The 19,990-nt window shown below is 40.6% G+C and overlaps 1 long non-coding RNA gene across 1 annotated transcript in view; it reads left to right on the forward strand.

Moving 5' to 3' along the window:
• The window catches only part of LOC149654955 (uncharacterized), a 547,559-nt gene that overhangs the window by 302,393 nt on the left and 225,176 nt on the right, over positions 1-19,990 (forward strand). The window contains exon 2 of the long non-coding RNA XR_016370302.1: positions 16,612-16,932. This is a non-coding gene — a long non-coding RNA (uncharacterized LOC149654955). The remainder of the gene's footprint in view (positions 1-16,611; positions 16,933-19,990) is intronic.

Below are 19,990 nucleotides of genomic sequence, written 5' to 3' on the forward strand. Positions count from 1 at the left end.
AAGTATTTTGCTCTCAATAGTATTTCAGGAAAAAATGTCACCTCGAATATTTTATGGGATACTAGGTTTTATTTTCGACTAGCATTTGCTTTTAGGAGATTCTAATACTCTGATAACTGAAAAAATTTTGCTTGAAGAATTTAAATTTTTATACTTCAAAATTTGAAATATTGCGAAGCTTAAAACAACTTAGGCCTTATGACTGTGATGTGGTTATTAGTGTCGAAAAGATCTGTAGATTGATCGTGATCTTTTGTGAGCTATACAAAACGTTAATTTTTAAAACTTCGAAAACTTTACAATTAAGGAATATGTTTTGTTTTTTCGTACAGTTTATGTTTTAATAAGCTCTTATTTTATTCTCATTATAGGGCCGAATTCCCAACCTAATTTCAAATTTTTGAGAGAAAATTAAATGCAAACGCGTTCTATTTTTAAAAAAGATGCGCATGTTTCATGTTTAAATTTTATACTGAAGTAATTTTGGTGAAAAAAACTAAGATAAGAATTTTTTTTTTAAATTATTGATGTTTTTTAATATTGTCTTAGAAGTGAAAATTTGTATATTTGTCACTTTAAGCAAATAGTTTTCACATTCTATCTTTAACAATTTCCCGTCTTTTTCTACAATGACAGTTTTTATTAATTTATTATAGTTGTCGTTGAAAACTTCTCCTGACCCATATATATAGTTGTAATCAGTTTTTAGCTACGAGTGTGATAGACCTTTCAGATTATGGCCTGTGAGTGTGTATGTTTGTGGTTTGTCTGTGGAGGCTGGATGGACGAAAAGTCCTTTTTTTTTGCCCTAGAGGTGTGGTTAAGACCTTTATTTACCCCAACTGTTGGGTCATCTCGAATATTACCTTGTATTATATTGAAATTTGTTCAAGGTATATGGTGGGGTACTTCTGCTTTGTTTGCTCTTGGTGTTGTAAAAGACGTTTTCCTAATTGAGCTTATATTTTAAGGTACATACACGTGACAGAGAGAACTAACGTTTCATTTAAGGTTTGTCACTATAAATAAAACATTTTAGCTCTAAGTTTTGAAATAAGTGCCCCACCCTCAGTTTCATTGTATACTATTCAAGTTGTCAAGCAGACCTAATCCAGATAAAAGAGTAAAATTTGAAAATTGGCACAACTCCCGCTGCGCAGTCTGTCTTTAAGTTCAGTCAAATCTCTCCACGATAAATTGTAAACCATAGCGCGCTATTGATATTGAGAGTGCAACGAGCATTACCTTCCCTCACGCGCTAACGCCTTGACTAAAAACCTTAGGGCTCAAATATTGTACTTATGCATGAACTAAAAAAAACATATATTCTAACTTCGCTAATCGATTAAGCTTTAAAAAGACTGCTTGATGGATTGAAGAGAGGAACTTGGTAAGATTAAAAGCGATGTCCACTGACTTGCTTTAGGGCACTCTAAGCTCACTCTGGGCGATTTTTAGTCCGCCACTGCGAACCCGAGTCTGTGCGAGTACTCAATAAGCAGCTTTTGAAGGGCTTGAAAAGTTTTCGTGCCTCCCGAATAGCTCGATGGAAGCTAGAGACCAAGACTTAAGATTATCGAGCTTCAATCTATGGCCTTTGTGATTCTAGATTAGGTTGAACATCGGGAATTACCATCTAAACCCACATTTCATTGGCTCTTAAAGCTGTTTTAAAGGGTATGGGAATTTACAATTTCATATCATATTTTAGCACGAAAGTGGTATTATATTACACTTTCAAGTCTCTACTTTCAAAATATAAAGTTTTTAATATAATTGAACCAAAGTTTCTATTTTTAAAATCCATTGGAAAATCACGAAAACTCAGCTTCGATATATAAATTATTTTGTCTTGTCAGCTTGTTCGGTTGGTTTATGACATCACACGGGCAAACCTATACAAGCGAGAGCGAGCGCGAGCTATACCCGTCTCGTGCTCTGTCTATGCTTTGATAGCGGAGAGAGTGGCACCATCTCGCGTGCGTGACGTCAAAAACAAGAAAACGTTGTAGCCTTTCTTAAAGACTTTTAAAAAGTGGATTTTAAATAATTTCATATGAAGCATTTTCAAATGCATATTGCCAAATAACTAGAAATCGGAGAATTAAAAGCTTGATATTTCTGAATTCACAGTAATTAATTCTATCTTTTGCTATATAAATCAGAGGTTTTTCAAACGAAGCTTCTCATACCCTTTAAGTGACTTTCACTTTTGGGTAAAGAAAAAAATGAAGAATCATTCTTCATGTTTTAGTTTTACTATTACTTTTCGGTGTAAAAAAGTACGCTTGGTTTGTATTGATAATGTCGGTGCACGTAAGTACTTTCGATTAGTGATAATTATAGTCATATAAAAAACTATCTGTTTTATTTACTATATGCTCGTTACTAATAATTGCTCAGCATTAGTTAACTTAAAATAAAAATATTTATTCTACTCGTGTAGCACGTCAATTAAGCTACATTAGTATGGTTCGTTACATAGCCCGAAGAGAGGCGTCTGATAACAATAAAGAGCTCGCTTAAATATGGTTACAGGTGGCGCTACATCACATGATCAAAAACTCCGATAGATAAGATAACGTAAATAGACTAATTAAATCATAGATAGTAATCTTAATCATAGAGTAATCATTACATCTATAACATTTACGAATTAAAAAAAAATTTTCTGTACAAAGGACAGTAATTGAAGTATAATGGTATAGCATTGCAAATTAAGAGCAACAAATGAAAGTCGTTAAGGCTCGCCATAGAAATTGGAGGCTCGATAAATGCTCGAAACGAGATTTTGAACATACAGCTAAAGGCTCGAAGCTCGACAGCCGAAAAAAGCAAGACTCGGTTCGAACCCAAAAAATCAAGGCTCGCATAGCCCTACAAGAGCAAAACTCACCCAGAGTCGCGATTTCCCCTGACCCCAAAAACTGCCAGAAAATTGCTCTTTCTTTTTCTGAAAAAAAAATCAAACGGAGCGATGGTGCTCGAGTGCGACGTAGAAGCGTGTTAGATCGTGCTCCACTGCCGAAAGGTTCTACGTCATAACTCGTCGAGGGAGGTGAAATCTTCTCAACCTGAGAGCACTCTTGCTGCTGTAGCACTAAAATAAGCCTGGCTGTAGTTTACCCTTTTTTCCTGGCTGGTTTACCCCACACGTCATAGGCGACTTGAAATATCTTCGTGGGGTCCACGTGACCCCAACCCGAAAACGTTTAGAAGGAGACGAGGAGGGACGAGAGAAAACCAGAAGAGCTCTAGAGTCCAACCTAGGAACAGGTCAAGAAACTGGAACAAGGGGAGCGAGACGACAGAGCCGCTGGGGGATAATTTAATTATTAATAAACTTTAAAATTTAACTTAACTAAATGAACTTATAGAAAGCAGTAGGAAAAATGTCACAGTGTATCCAGTGAAAATCGATATGAGCTCCTGGTTTTCTTGACAAAGCCTATTTCAAATGGCTGGTCGAGCCTTGCTATGAAATTCAGAATAAAAATGTTCGGGAATACATTTCAGACAACATGAAAATCGTTTAAAAAGCAACGCATTAGCTTTCGTTGAGCTTTTCGAATTTCACTGTATAATTTCAAAGCGAAGGAGTTCAACTTGTTTCAACCCTTCATGCTCCCATTAAGGGCCAACTACAAACTGTTTTTAACATACGTATTTCCAGGAATCAGACCTCATAGCAATTCCAATGAAATACGAAGTTGCGATAAGAATTTTTAGTTTAACAACATCGACAGAGCCATTCATGTACGTATATCAGAGATTACTGTCTGCCAAAAATCTGACGTTCAACGCTGCTCCAGTCGGAGCGTTCGACGATTTAAAAACTATTTCCATGGGCGTAAGTAGAGATGGAAGTCAGTGATTTACTGTCCGTAAATTACCGGTAATTTGCCAAATGCCGCGTAAATTACCGTAACTTTATAATGATAATTTACCGGAAAATTACAGCGGCAATTAGCCTGTCATGATATAAAATACAAAAAATTACAGTAATTTTTGTTGTACCAAAATTTTAATCGGCAGTTAAATTTACAGGTAATTTTTCGGTAATTTACCCGTTAAATTACTATTTTTGCTAGGTGTGTTTATGAAACCAGACCTTACTTTGTGCTGATGATTTGTGTGTGTGTTTGTGGCCAGAGTACGCCAGGAACAAGTGTGGCTAGATACCGATTAAGCAAAGTGTTATGTCTCTTATAAATAACTATATTCGTTGTACATCTTAACTTCAAATGCTTTAATACAAACAATGATATAGTTACACGAATGGGTTAGACAATGTTCCCGACATAGTTACTCGTAGCCTACTGGCTCTGCAAGTGCAATAATGTTCTCTACTCAACTCTACGTTGTATGGTGCCATCTAGCTAGGGCTATAACACAAAGAATTTCGATAAAAAAGTACATCGGGGCTTTTGTTTGCGTTTGCAGCAGTTTAACTGACTTCAGACGGACGAAAAATAATTATTCGGGACCCATGTTAAGAAACGGTCCTCTTCCGGCTCTTGGGAGTATTGGGAAAGAAACAACATTGGTATCGTCAAAGAATTCGCCCTGTTATATCACGGAAACTCTCAAAGGTTTAATTTGATGGAAAGCTGTGGCGAAGCCCATTTGTTGAAAGTGTTTCAAATTAAAATATTTTCTCTTTACTACGGTTTCTGGGGTTAGCGCGGGGAGGAGATAGGGAATGCGGTCAAGGTAGCTAGAGTGAAAGATTCATTTTTAGGCGGAAAGGGCACTATGTGTGAAGGCTGGGTTACGATCTGCGAGTGTGTATGTTTGTGGTTTGTCTGTGGATGTTGGGTAGACGAAAAGACCATTCTAGCAAGGCGTGGAAAGACCTTAATGTACCCCAATCGAATATTACCTAAAGTGTTATCAGACTTTGCTGTAACATGATTACACAACGATATTGAAATCGTTCCCTTCATGTAAGCTATGACCAAACGTAACGTAACAATTTGAGTTACGAAATGTCAAACTACTCCAAGCAATCAGATATACTCGTCGACCAAACCAAGGAGTTACGATACGGGGCAAACATTTTCCTTTACTTCCAAATTATCTTCTGTTCGTGCAAAATATTTCTTTCAAAATAATGATGTAGAATGGAGTGTATATAAAACATGTAGAATTTTATCTTCGTGTTAATCTGTAGAATGTATATCTTTAAGTATGTGAAGCTTATCCAAGATCTCTGTTGTTAGAGCCGGTGATGATAAGGTTAGGCCTTTGGCTTGAGAGACATCTATTTTTTTGCAAAGTAATTCATAATCGTTGCTTCTCTGAAAACACTTTCAGGTTTGGATCGGGTTGCTTTGCGTCATGGGAGTCTTAACGATGATTGACATCGCACACAAGCGAGTCAAGGGAATTCCAGGATCAATGATGTCCCACGTTGTTCAGAAGCAATTTCTTTATTTCGGAGCCATGTTGGGAAAAGGTAGAGTCTCCAGAGGCGATAAACGATTATTTATAAACAAAGTTGTGGATATAATAAGATTTAAAAAGCAAGTTCCGAGAACAAATTTCGAGTATCGATAAATATAAGATGACGTTGACAATAGAGAGATAATGCCGAGTTCTAAAAAATCCGTCCTAAATACTTTAAAGCCACTATTAAACGCGGAATAGCCAAGGTAGTGAAATTAAACTTTTCCGAATTTCCCTGAAGTATGAATGCGGTCCAGAAAATTTTAACATGTTTGCTTTGATTTGAAAACCGTGAACGCGCTCCCCACACACCCCTACACGTCCAATACAGTGAAGTAAATGAACAGTGCCTTCAACCACTCATTTTTTCGATTGGTTTGTGTTGGTGCAGGCTTCGACATTCCTTCGTCACTGACGATTCGCTTCAGCGTGGGAGTTTATCTCTTGATAATAGTGGTTTTCGTCAATTTGTTCAACGGAGTCTTGAAAGCCAATTTCTCATCTCAGAAGATAGAGAACATTAACGGAAATCCCGATTTATTGAAAGTTCCCGATGTCAAAGTTTTCATTTCTGAGTCAATAGAAGACAGTGTGAAACAATCGGTGGAGCTTTTTAAACACTTTAATATCATTTTTAAAGTCCTTTAATAAAATTTTAATCCTAACAGACTGACGATGACATGAAAATTCTCTGGAATCAGCGACAGACAGATTTCTACGTTAATAAAGCGAGAGGCTTACGGTCAGGAAAGCAAATATGGTTTGGAGATTTACCTTCTTTACAGATGTGCTTGTTAATGTACTTCGATGAGCCAAAGCTGAAACTATTGCATTTTCATCTTGGTTCGGTCAAGTACTTTCAACAAGCTCTAGTGTTCCCAGTTCGTAATGCAACAATTAATCCGAAAGCTCTGAAGTACATCAACCGAAGGTTCGTTAACTTTCTTAATGCAAGAATAGTCTGCGTTTTCGCCTTTCTCCTTCGCACATTGACGATGATCTTTGACACGAAACGTAGTTAGTCGAGTCATCTTCATGATTCTATACCTTAACTGGCGTTCGCGTGTGCATTGACTAATAACGCTGGAAAGTTTCTAATTATTATAGAACTACGTTTGAAAAAAAAACTCTTTCCACAGTAAGTCCAAATTGTGGTCCACGGGCCCCTATACTCTATACTTTAGTTTCCATTAAATGATTAATATCTACCCAAGGAGATTTTTATATCTCGAAAACGTTATTCTCAATTCTAAATAACATGGAGGGTCGGATCACTCTCGCATTTCACAGTAACCAATTTACGCGTTGCGTGTCCAGTGAGACGCGTTTAAAAGATAAATGCGTAAACTTTAGGGCTCACGGGAACAATTACCTTTTCTTTCCATTATGGAGTTTATAAAAATTGAGAAGCCGTCGCCATGTAGGTGGCATCTGCTAAGGTTTTATATTACTCTGAAATTTTGCTCGAGCACATAATCGCGAGTTCAAGAGCCGCGGATCGCGTTATGTTACTCGCGTATTTTAATCGAAATCAGGAAAATTATCGTCAACTCTTCATTGTTTCACTTGAAATCTTTGGGGAATATTATATTCGAGACCTTACCAAAATTGTCTTGTGTACCTTGAAACTATCAAAAAAAGTCAGCATTAATCACGCGGACAAATTTTGCAACCTGATTTAAGTTACTAATTTGAAAAATTAAAGTATTTCACCCATTCATGATTGCAGATTGCGATCTTTCTTGGAAACCGGCCAAATCACAGCATTTCACCGCGTGTTCGAGAAAGACTTTCACATCGAATTGGAACCTCAACATTCGACGGCTGAGAATGAAGTACACGTACTCGGGTTCAAGGACATTGAAGCCAAGTTCAGATTGTGGGCGGCAATGCTTGGAGTCGCTTCTTTCGTCTTCACCATCGAGCTACTGACAAGATTCCAGTTTCGAGAACCACTGAACATCATTAGGATGCAACGAAAATTGTTGGGAATGTAAACCCTCTTTAACTTAAAACCGGAAACTGATTTAAATTATTTTGATCCATACTCATCACTAAGAGTAGGTTCAGACTAGTTTTTGCACGAAGCATAGGTATTTTCATTTTTAACATGCAAAATGAAACATTTGAGGCAGTTTTAGCATACACAAGAGCAGGCGATGGTAACCGCGAACTAGCACAAGGCCTACTTTTAGGGAATGAATAAGCCTAATAAAGCTATGCCGATTCAACAGCCAATCATGGCAAAACTCTGATGCCTCGCGACTTCTGGCCTCTTTCTAACTTTCTCCTCATCCACTTTTGGTGATACTAAGCTACTTCATTTCTTATTATCGTTCGCGGATGAAACCAAGTTTATTTAAAAAAGTACGACTTGGAAATGACCATAAGCTAAAGTAACTATAATGAAGTGTAAATAGCTAACGCAATCTTTGACAAAGACTCAACTAACCAAAGTGCTAAGTGAAACAAAATAGAAGTTCTCACAATAATTGTAACCGTAAACAAATTCTGTCAGCGGTTGAAAAAGGGCCTAGTTTTTTCAAAATTTTTAAAAATAAGCATGACCTAGTGATTGTGCGTTCCAATTAGGGAATCCAAAGTTAATAATACATACTAATATTTTTGTAAAATCGCGATGACTCTTAAAACGAAAATACGCTTAAGAATTTGTTCACGAGATATTTAAAATACTAAATAGATATTTATTAATGTATTCTAAGATATAAATGGAAAATAAATAATTACTAATTGTGTTTGTTTGAAAATAAATAATTACTAAATGTATTTGTGGGAAAATAAATAATTACAAAATGTATTTGTGGGAAAATAAATAATTACTAAATGTATTCGTGGGAAAATAAATAATTACTAAATGTATTCGTGGGAAAATAAATAATTAGTATATGTATTTGTTGGGAAATAAACAATTTCTAAATGTATTTGTGTGAAAATAAATAATTACTAAATTAATAATTACTACCAAAAATAATTCTCGGATTTCAGAAATTTTAAAATTTGTTACAGAAATTATTTATGGCGTTAAAATTTAATTGGCAGAGAGGAAACAACATATTATCGCACTTTTGCAATGCTGAACGCTCAAGTATAAAAATAAAACATTAAAAGACTCTCATGCCAAGAACCGAGAAAGTTGATGTATTTAACTAACGCGACGAAGACGTATGTACCTTGTGCGTCAGTTGACTATCGGTAACTGCGTCTTGCGAGGGAAGACTTGATAAAACGGTAAAATGTGTAGTCGTGTTAGCGCGGTGTTAAGCAATATGGATTAGAACTTGCTCATTAGTGATAAAAATTTTTCATCATCCAATTCCCACTTAAATTATTTTCTAAAAGATGTTTCATGTGTTAAGATACCTTATTTCAGATCCCCACTATATCTCCTTGATTTACGGAAGTTTATTCCATTTTCAACCATGATTAATGATGATACTTGATTGAGAAATACCCGCCCAATTCAATACTCGCGGGATACAGTGTCCACGGCAGTATAAGGTGCAATTTCTAGTTTAGCACAAATTTTTTCTAATTTCGTCAATCGTAGAAAATCAACAAACCCACAAATAAGCCCGTAGAGTAAGAATTTTGTTTGCCCAAAAAATTAAATCCATCAACTTTCTGGTCACTTGAAGGTGTTCCATTTGTTTACGGAATTTCGAAAGCAACCTCACCGCGACTAATCGGCTCCTAATAAAGGAAGACTTTTTGTACATGTATATTTAAACGAAAACTGGCTCTGAAGTTGTAAGGCTGGAACAAGTCGAGAAAATACAAACTCACACGAAATTATTCTTTTCCAGGACTAGTACAACAAGTCACGAAAATCCTTTCGTATTAGCTATGTGTGTTTGGGATGGGGAGGTATGACTTAAATTTTAAGACACTCATTCACTACGTGGGTCACTCTAACAAAAATTGTCAAGTTTACAATGGGTTACAAACATTTCAATAGCCTGTTCGTACAACAAATATTGAACTGCCAATGTACCAAAGCCGTCATTTCACCAGTACCTTATAACGTTTTTATAACGCATAGCATCTCGTGCCCTCCTTTTTATCACAATTTACTTACTTGAATTAAAAGTATGATGACAAAGTTAAGGATAACAAAAATTGAATCGTGAGAAGGGTTCAGTATATTTCACCATGTTGTTGGAAAATTATGAAAATTTATTGATATTATAATCAGAGCTGTGTAAACATCATAGTAAAATATTGATGCCATTCATCATATAGTTTGGCCGCCATGTTGGAAAATGGCCGCCGGGAATGTCATTTAGATAGAGTATATTATTCATAAATTATGAAAATTGGTAATAATTATGTTGAAGACCGTTTAAACATCATTATTGAATATCGAAGACGTGCTACTGTTAGTTTGGGCGCCATCTTGGAAAATGTCTGCTGGAAATACTAAATATATTTCAAACATAAATCTTTTCGAAATTCTTACATTGAGTAGATGATTTTCATAAACACCCAAAAAAGCCATCTCCAAGTCGATATTATCGACGCCATCTTTAAAAATGGACACTCGAATAAGTTATTCAAAGCTGTAATTCTCAACATGTTGATTACGGTATATAATTTAATATGGGGGTTTATACATTCTCGTGTTAAAGATTAGATTTAAGACAAATCTCTAACAGTTCGTTTATATTCATCTCGTCAGCCTGAAGACTTTTTTCACAATAGTTGCATGTCAGAGGCCTTGATAAGGCGCAGCATCTAGCTAGGGGCTCATAACATTCCCAATTGAACCTGCACAAACGCCGTCAAAGCACAGGGGATCGGCCAGCGAACCCGACAAACACCCCTTGAGCAGGTGACATAAGCTGGACGCCGTCAGGGGCGAGTCCAGCCAGAAGGTGGTCGGTGTCAGGGAAGGATTAAGGCAGCAAAAGGCTCGAGGGGACTGTGGAGTTCCCTCCAAGCACTGCAGTGCCATACGGTCCAAAAAATGTATCCACGACCCTCAGAGTGTTGACAATAGCGGGGAGAGCCGATTAAGGAAACACCAGGGCGGAGAAAAACCTATAGGGAATGGGGCATGGAACGGTCTGAACCAAGGGCGAAGCTATGCAATTACCAGATCGGGACGGTCGGCAACCTGAACTCTGACCCCCTTAGCCACGACAAACCCTTTTGCTCTGCTCTACCACAGCTAGTACCGCGACAATGTCCACACATCGCTGAGCAAACTAATTCGGATCGTCTTCATTCACAGTTTTTACACAAGAGGTTCCGCGCTTAAAGATAATGAGTATTAAAAGATGGTCTTGAGTGGTGTGAATGGGTCATAGTATTCGGGATCGCGAACCCGTCCCTATTCTTCACTCTAAGAAAGGGAAGTTTTAAAAACATGTTAAGAGGGTGTTATTAAAGAAAACACTTTTTTACACCGTAAAAACACCCGAAAGAGAATTTTATTACCTTGAGTTTTCCTGCTAATTTAAGGTTGTAACAGTGTATCCCCGTTGGGGTTCTGTTACAAGTCCCTGAGTTCCAACAGTAAGGGGAGTCTCAATCGTATGCCTAATTTGAATCCGTCGCTATCATCCCGTATGGGAAGCCAAAAATTAAACAACGTACGACATACCTCTTTCTTGAGACGTTTCAATAACTTTGAAATGAAATATTTTTATCACGGATCCAACTATGGTGGAGCGCGATAGTCTCGCGAATACAAAATATCTTCTTAAGTGGAAGAGATCGCGACTTGAAAAACAAAAGCTTAACTGATTTCTTTTTGTAACCGGCGTTTTCTTTTGACCTCGGTTGTGTAAAATAAAAGGAGCGAGAGTAAGGAAGGAGGAGAAGCTAATACGGCGGCTGGCTGAACATATTCCGGAAGTTGGAAAATGGAAGTTCATCCCTCCGTCGTCGTTTGCAACGGCTTCAGGAGTGAAGCCCCTGCATGCACCCCCTCCGAAAAGAAGAAGAGAATAGAAAGAAAATAGGAAGGGACGGGGCGTGTCCTGTGGTATGGGTAGGCGGCCACAGTCGAGAAAGGCGTTGCGTTTCCGAGATTTCGGGGTGGACGGATTGCGTGTCACAGGAGGCTCCATCGAGCCTGTATCAGCTATAGCAACCGGGGTCTGCGGTGGTCCGGTAGCTTCGAGAATGGCCTGCGGCGGTCCGGTAGCTTCGAGAAGGGCCTGCGGCGGTCCGGTGGCTTCGAGAAGTGCCGGCGCCAGTCCGAGGGCTTCAAGAAGGGCCTGCGGCGGTCCGGTGGTTTCGAGAAGGGCCTGCGGCGGTCCGGTGGCTTCGAGAAGGGCCTGCGGCGGTCCGGTAGCTTCGAGAAGGGCCTGCGGCGGTCCGGTGGCTTCGAGAATGGCCTGCGGCGGTCCGGTGGCTTCGAGAAGGGCCTGCGACGGTCCGGTGGCTTCGAGAAGGGCCTGCGGCGGTCCGGTGGCTTCAAGAATGGCCTGCGGCGGTCCGGTAGCTTCGAGAAGGGCCTGCGACGGTCCGGTGGCTTCGAGAAGTGCTGGCGCCAGTCCGAGGGCTTCAAGAAGGGCCTGCGGCGGTCCGGTGGTTTCGAGAAGGGCCTGCGGCGGTCCGGTGGCTTCAAGAATGGCCTGCGGCGGTCCGGTAGCTTCGAGAAGGGCCTGCGGCGGTCCGGTGGCTTCGAGAAGTGCCGGCGCCAGTCCGAGGGCTTCAAGAAGGGCCTGCGGCGGTCCGGTGGTTTCGAGAAGGGCCTGCGGCGGTCCGGTGGCTTCGAGAAGGGCCTGCGGCGGTCCGGTAGCTTCGAGAAGGGCCTGCGGCGGTCCGGTGGCTTCGAGAAGGGCCTGCGGCGGTCCGGTGGCTTCGAGAAGGGCCTGTGGCGGTGCGGTGGCTTCAAGAATGGCCTGCGGCGGTCCGGTAGCTTCGAGAAGGGCCTGCGGCGGTCCGATGGCTTCGAGAAGTGACTGCGCCAGTCCGAGGGTTTTAAGAAGGGCCTGCGGCGGTCCGGTGGTTTCGAGAAGGCCTGCGGCGGTCCGGTAGCTTCGAGAAGGGCCTGCGGCGGTCCGGTGGCGGTCCGGTGGCTTCAAGAATGGCCTGCGGCGGTCCGGTAGCTTCGAGAAGGGCCTGCGGCGGTCCGGTGGCTTCGAGAAGTGACTGCGCCAGTCCGAGGGCTTTAAGAAGGGCCTGCGGCGGTCTGGTGGTTTCGAGAAGGCCTGCGGCGGTCCGGTGGCTTCGAGAAGGGCCTGCGGCGGTCCGGTGGCTTCGAGAAGGGCCTGCGGCGGTCCGGTGGCTTCGAGAAGGGCCTGCGACAGTCCGGTGGCTTCGAGAAGGGCCTGCGGCGGTCCGGTGGTTTCGAGAAGGGCCTGCGGCAGTCCGGTGCCTTCGAGAAGGGCCTGCGGCGGTCCAGTGGCTTCGAGAAGGGCCTGCGGCGGTCCGGTTGCTTCGAGAAGGGCCTGCGGCGGTCCAGTGGCTTCGAGAAGGGCCTGTGGCGGTCCGGTGGCTTCAAGAATGGCCTGCGGCGGTCCGGTAGCTTCGAGAAGGGCCTGCGGCGGTCCGGTGGCTTCGAGATGGGCCTGCGGCGGTCCGGTGGCTTCGAGAAGGGCCTGCTGCGGTCCGGTGGCTTCGAGAAGGGCCTGCGGCGGTCCGGTGGCTTCGAGAAGGGCCTGCGTTGGTCCGGTGGCTTCGAGAAGTGCCTGCGTTGGTCCGGTGGCTTCGAGAAGTGCCTGCGACGGTCCGGTGGCTTCGAGAAGTGCCTGCGGCGGTCCGGTGGCTTCGAGAAGTGCCTGCGGCGGTCCGGTGGCTTCGAGAAAGGCCTGCGGCGGTCCGGTGGCTTCGAGAAAGGCCTGCGGCGGTCCGGTGGCTTCGAGAAGTGCCTGCGCCAGTCCGAGGGCTTCGTGAAGGGCCTGCGGCGGTCCGGTGGTTTCGAGAAGGGCCCGCGGCGGTCCGGTGGCTTCGGGAAGGGCCTGCGGCGGTCCGGTGGCTTCGAGAAGGGCCCGCGGCGGTCCGGTGGCTTCGGGAAGGGCCCGCGGCGGTCCGGTGGTTTCGAGAAGGGCCTGCGGCGGTCCGGTGGTTTCGAGAAGGGCCTGCGGCGGTCCGGTGGCTTCGAGAAGGGCCTGCGGCGGTCCAGTGGCTTCGAGAAGGGCCTGCGGCGGTCCGGTTGCTTCGAGAAGGGCCTGCGGCGGTCCGATGGCTTCGAGAAGGGCATCGTATTTGCGTGTACCTTTGGAGGAAGACCCCACCATTGGACGGCTAGACGTTTCTCGTAACCCTAGCCGATCGCCGCGTACGTCTTAACCTTAATGAAGATGGAGTAGAAGCCAGTATGTACAGACTGGTGTGCATGTGGGGTGGACAAAAGGCCAGAAGATGGCGGTGTTAAGAAGCCAGTATGTACAGACTGGTGTCCATGTGGGATGGACAATGACCAGAAGATGGTGGTGTTTAGAAGCCAGTGTGTACATACTGGTGTCCATGTGGGATGGACAGTGACCAAAAGATGGTGGTTTTTAGAAGCCAGTGTGTACAGGGTGGTGTCCATGTGGGATGGACAAAGACCAGAGGCTTGTGGTGTTCGACAGGCAATGAAGTAATAGCCTGTAAGTGGAATACAATTTCCGGGAACTGTACATGCGGTCCGGAAATTGAAAACACCTTTGCTCCGATTTGCAAACTGCGAACGCGGTCACGTGGGTGTAACAACAGACAGACACAAAGACAGACACGTCGAAATTAGAACCACTCCGTGACATACGTTACTCGGAGAGGTAAATTACTGACTGATAGTTCAGTCACTAAATTTGGTGGCCCAAAGTCTAGATGTTACTTAAAACTTTAGCCAACTTTAAGCAACAAGTTATGCAGCCAACGAGACTAACTCTAAGCTCATCCACGTTGATTGATCACATATACACGAGCTACCCGCAACGCATCCTTGAAACCAAAGTGGTACAATGCAGTGTATCGGATCACGGCATAACCTGGGTCGTTAGGAAACAGACCTGCCCAAAACTCTCTAAAGTTCTAAAAGATGTACGAAACTTGAAAGCAATGGATACTGACAAGTTCACGGCTGAAATACAATCCCTCCTTACTTTGTAAACGGGAACATTTCGCACCCCTGGAGATGGTGTGCATTATCTGCAGACCACAGTAGTGACCATACTTAATAAATATGCTCCGCCAAGGACTAAATTTGTCCTAGTAAAGAACGGTAAAAATTAAAAAAAATCAATAAGCATTCACATGCTTGTTTTTTAATTTTAGCATTAAATTTTACATGTACTTCAGTTAAAACAACAATTTTTTTAAGCCTAAATGATTAAAAGAAATTGGAAATATTTCATGTAATAAGATTGAATTATCGAAGATTATAATAAAAGTCATGTGCACAAAATTCCCAAATTCCTTATTTGCGGATAAATATAACGGGTTAATTTAAAATTTATTTTCATTATAATATTTTTAACTGTAGAAATGGTGAATATTCAGTTATTCTTTGAACAAGGTTCACAAAAGTCTACCAAACATGCTCTGGCATAAGCGTATCACGCGCAAGTCTTTCACCATAAATCACACGCGGCATTTGACCTGTTAGAATTTTCAGGATAGCGACGACATGGATCATATAACCCACAGTAAGGGGTGGGAAAAAAGGACTGTTTTGCGATACAAAAACCGCAGCACCAGCAAGGAAAGATTCGAAAATATAGCAAATTAAGGTCTTTCAATATTTTACAGCGTTGTTCAAATACATGTGCGCGAGAGGAACGCATATGAGCTATTGACTAATCAAGATCACTCGTAATTGTAAAACATGGTTTAAACTCAGACGAGAAGGGGGTAGGTAAATGAGATGTATTCCCCAAAACGACTGTGTGCGGAAAAAAATTACTACTTTGCTCATCCTCTTTACAAATATCAAGTCTATATCGATGACGTGTGCTTAAAATCCCACTTCTGAATGGAGCCATCTCACACTGTTATTCTCCCAGTCTCCACTATCAGGTTAAATGGTATCGTTCCTTTCAACCGAATTCCCAATGGACCGAAATCCCATTCGACCGAATATCTCGCAATGATTTTAGATTTCCAGCCCAATGGCTATATTCCCGATGGACCGAAATCCCAATCGTCCGAATATGCCTCTAAAAATACATGAATATAACTTGAAACACTGTAGCCGTCAGCGATTCGGTGGTGTAGTGGATACGATGTTGGACTGCGAAGCGATAGGTTGTTGGTTCGAATCTCCGAAAGGTATGTTAGTAATATTAAAAGTAAATGTTTCGTGATACTAATTAAAACGCTCACTTTCATTCCTTTCAAGGCAAGAGATATATAGAATTAATAAACAAATTGTGCTTAAAATGAAATACTGTCTTAATGGTAGTTCCATCAATGTCTTTAAATTTTAAATTAAAATTTTAATATTTTGGTTTCGGGTGGGTTGGGTTAGGTTAGGTTAAGTTAGGTTAGCATAGGTTAGGTTAGGTTAGTATAGGTTAGGTTAGGTTAGGTTAGGTTAGCTTAGGTTAGGTTAGCTCAGGTTAGTTTAGGTTTGGTTTGGTTTGATTCCAATAATTCGTTGACACCTTTTCCAAAATATGCTCCTTTTAATTAGCTACCACCTTTTCCAAAATATTATCCCTTTAAATAGCTACCACCTTTTCCAAAACATTCTCCTATTAATTAGCTGCCACCTTTTCCAAAAGATTTTCCTATTAATTAGTTGCCACCTTTTTCAAAATATTCTCCTATTAATTAGCTGCAACCTTTTCCAAAACATTCTCTTACTAATTAGCTACCACATTTTCCAAAACATTCTCCTATTAATTAGCTGCCACCTTTTCCAAAAGATTTTCCTATTAATTAGTTGCCACCTTTTTCAAAATATTCTCCTATTAATTAGCTGCAACCTTTTCCAAAACATTCTCTTACTAATTAGCTACCACATTTTCCAAAATATTCTCCTTTTAACTAGCTACCACCTTTTCCAAAAGATTTTCCTATTAATTAGCTGCCACCTTTTCCAAAATATTCTCCTATTAATTAGCTGCCACCTTTTCCAAAATATTCTCCAATTAATTATCTGACATCTTTTCCAAAATATTTCTATTATTGCTCGTAGTAAGAGGCGGGCTTTTAATACTCATATAAATAATCTTTTTACCTCCAAACAAGGTTGGGTTGGGTTAGGTTAGGTTAGGTTACGTTTGGTTAGGTTAGGTTAGGTTAGGTTAGGTTAGGCTAGGGTAGGTGAGGTTCGCCGTAATTAAAACGTAGTTTAAATAAGTGCAGTAATACATTTTCAACTCACATTTATTTTAACAATAATAAGTTGTGAAATTAAAAATATATTTAATGCAAAACCACACAGTATGTCTTCTTCCAGTTCAATAGAATTTCGGTCCAATGGGACTATAATAAAACCGCACCTTTGGCTACGTTCGGTCGAATGGGACCCCAAAAAAAACCCCCTTCTGTCGAATGGGAATTCGGTTCAATGGGACCAAAGCGGTTAAATAGCAAGAAAACGTGCTATTTAAGACATAAGCCATGTCAACTTTATTTGACGCAAAACGTTGCCTTGGAAATTCTGATTTATGGGAATTTTGGAATTCCAAGGATTGCTACATATCGGACAATAAAAGGAGCATAAAATGTGTTTTTAGGATACGTAGTACGGTCGTACTAAGATAGATAGTCACAGTTTCAAAGTATCGACGCCATTGCGAACTTGCAATTCTTACGAATCCGAAGAATTTTTTTGGCTTATAATTAAACGATCTGTGACGAAAGTTTATTATTTGCTTAGTGTTTTCATAAAGGAAGAAAAATGTCCAAATATGTCTCCCCTCGGAAAAACAAATCATTTACCAACCCGTGAATAACTTTACAGAACGTTGTTGGACTAATAGCACACTAATGATGGCATAAACAAAATCTGCTTTAAAAGGTCTGTTGAAGATAAGGTTATAGATTCGAAAAAGTCAATAATTAACCTTTTTCAAAAAAATCAGTTTACTAACTCTATAAAGCGAACCGAGGGACTAATCACTCTAAACATCGCTGTAGAAATTAAGTATACTGAGAACTATGAAAATCAGAGCTTTAAAAGATTTCGAGTAAATTTATTTCTAAAATCGTTATTATTAATTCTTAGATGTTGTGCCTTACACAGATAAGGGAATCAATGAAATCTTTCTTTATTTTCCATATAACCTTCCTTTCACTTGAATTGTTCTTTCATTTATGGCTAATCAGACAATGACCACAATTTAGAACGACATCCATTCAGGGCCAAAAACTAGGATCTTCTTCGGCAAAAAAGCAGAAAATACACTGAATTGAGTAAGGCAATTTTTCTATTGCACGACAAAAAAGACGGTGTTATTGCGTTAAACCTTTGTCATGCATTGAACGCAATTTTTGCCATTGCAGCAATAGTTTTTTAACTTTTGTCCTTTTGCATGTTATACGAAAAACACTACTCTAACTAGGTACCCCCTCCTCCATAAAGAATAATTTGAAAACATTATATTGCACAGTCCGAAAGAAATTCTTGAAATAGATCTTTTATCTGACGACGATGAATTCTGCGCCAACATTGCTGAAGAGGTTTTATTGAAAGAAGCTTCACCAACTAAAATGCCTCATGCTTCAGGATCCCAAATACCTGAAGCTTCAAGATCCCTAACACCTCAAGATTCAAGATCTGAAATCCCTAAATTACCAGAATCCGAAATGCCTTAAGCTAAAATTTTTTAATTAAAACTAAATAGACAAATTTTTCATTAAAAACCTTTTGAAATACTTCCATGCATTTATTTCTCTTCCATGCATTCATTCCTAATACATACAAGCATTCATTTGTAATACATACATGGATTCATTTATAATACATACATGGATTCATTTTTAATATTTAGATTCATTCATTTCTAATACGCATGTCGAAATTGCAAATGCTCATACGAAATGCCTCGATGAGTGAGAGTATACAAACGATGTGGCTTAAATATGGGCCTCGACCATCTTGTTTAGAAGAAAAAGTGTATATAATTTAAATTACAGGTTTGAACATCCTGTATGGCGTTGATATTGACAAAGCTAAATTTTCTTGAAGTTTCTTGACCAATTCCTGGAACATTTACCAACGACTAGTTTAGCAGCTAATTTATTATGAACTATTCCTGCACATCAGTCTTTGCTGGTAGGTTTATCCAGCGTTTATCAGCCCAAAGACTAACGAATGGGCTTGCTCTTACGGAGAAATACATTAAATTCAAATTGGAAAATGATTGGATGTAATTTGGTTCGGAATATTCAAACAAAAATTTCTTTACTAGACGCCATACCTCCAGTTGTGAGAGAGTCTAATAAATATAAACAGTAGAACTCGCAGCAGACAACTCCTTCTAAAGACTTAAGCTATCCACTAGCACCATGCCTAAACCACCGCGCACCACCATCCTTAAACCACCGCACCAACGCTAAACCAAGGCACCATTGCGTGCTTCGGAGGAGGCGGAGTCTATTTATCCTTTTTTTGTGGCTTCAACTAGAGGTCGTTCTGGTGGACTCACCAAATAAGTGTTTACTTTAAAAAAATCGAAATCGGAATGATGGGGATGAAAAGCCCCGAACACACGGTATTCCTGTCGCCATGCATTACCAAAGCTATACTAGAGAGACCTTGAAAAGCGAGACCAATACTCGTGCGAGGGGGGATTCTCCCCCGCACGAGTAAAAAAAATCACATAGTTAAAATTCTATTGTCGTTGAAATCCTTTGAACTTCTTCCAAAAGCAGTTCAGCGAACACTAGTGCAAACTGTTTTGCAAATTTTCTTCGGCCACTTGAAGTTTAAACTCAAAGTAGGGACTCAAAATTTAATTGAAAAGGTAGAGAAGAAAAGAAAGAAGGATAGAGAAACTATGCTTAATACTGATGATCCAGTGGATTATGAGTAGGGTTCATAAGAGTCTCCCAGCCCAAGCACTGTGGAAGGCAGGGGTGGTGCAAGTGGCGGGTGGTGCAGAGTGGTGCGAGGGGGAGTCGATGGCGCCAGTGTCGCTGGAACTTTCGAGAAGTTTAATTTTATCACACACACTAAGATAAGATAAGGGATAAGAAAAATAAAAACTGGGAATTCAAATCAGTTCAATTCTAGTGTAGTTTAAAAATTAATTTCTTAATGTTGATAAGATAACGGGGATATCTCGGAGAAAAATAAATCAATACAGTAGTGGTATGTTATATACCATAAAATTCAATATAGACAAAGGTTGATAACGCTTTATTTGAAATGAAACGTGTTCGCTTCTCAGGGTGCATAGTGCATATAATACCAAATGAAGATAGGGTCAATTATGATGCAAGAAATAAACGACACTTCAATATGTTAATTAGATTAAAATTCGAGCCATTAATTTCCCCCGTATTAATAAAATGGCGAATGAAACATTCCCCGAGTGAGGGAAATCCCAATGTGTGAAACCTATTGTGGGGAAAACCTGAAGGAACCCGATTGCAACATGTGGCACCCCGGAAAACCCATTACTCACCCCCAAGT

Source organism: Phalangium opilio, unplaced genomic scaffold, assembly GCF_054372755.1.
Source record: "Phalangium opilio isolate 3A_F unplaced genomic scaffold, DU_Popi_V2 ptg000078l_1, whole genome shotgun sequence".
Taxonomy (NCBI): domain Eukaryota; kingdom Metazoa; phylum Arthropoda; class Arachnida; order Opiliones; family Phalangiidae; genus Phalangium; species Phalangium opilio.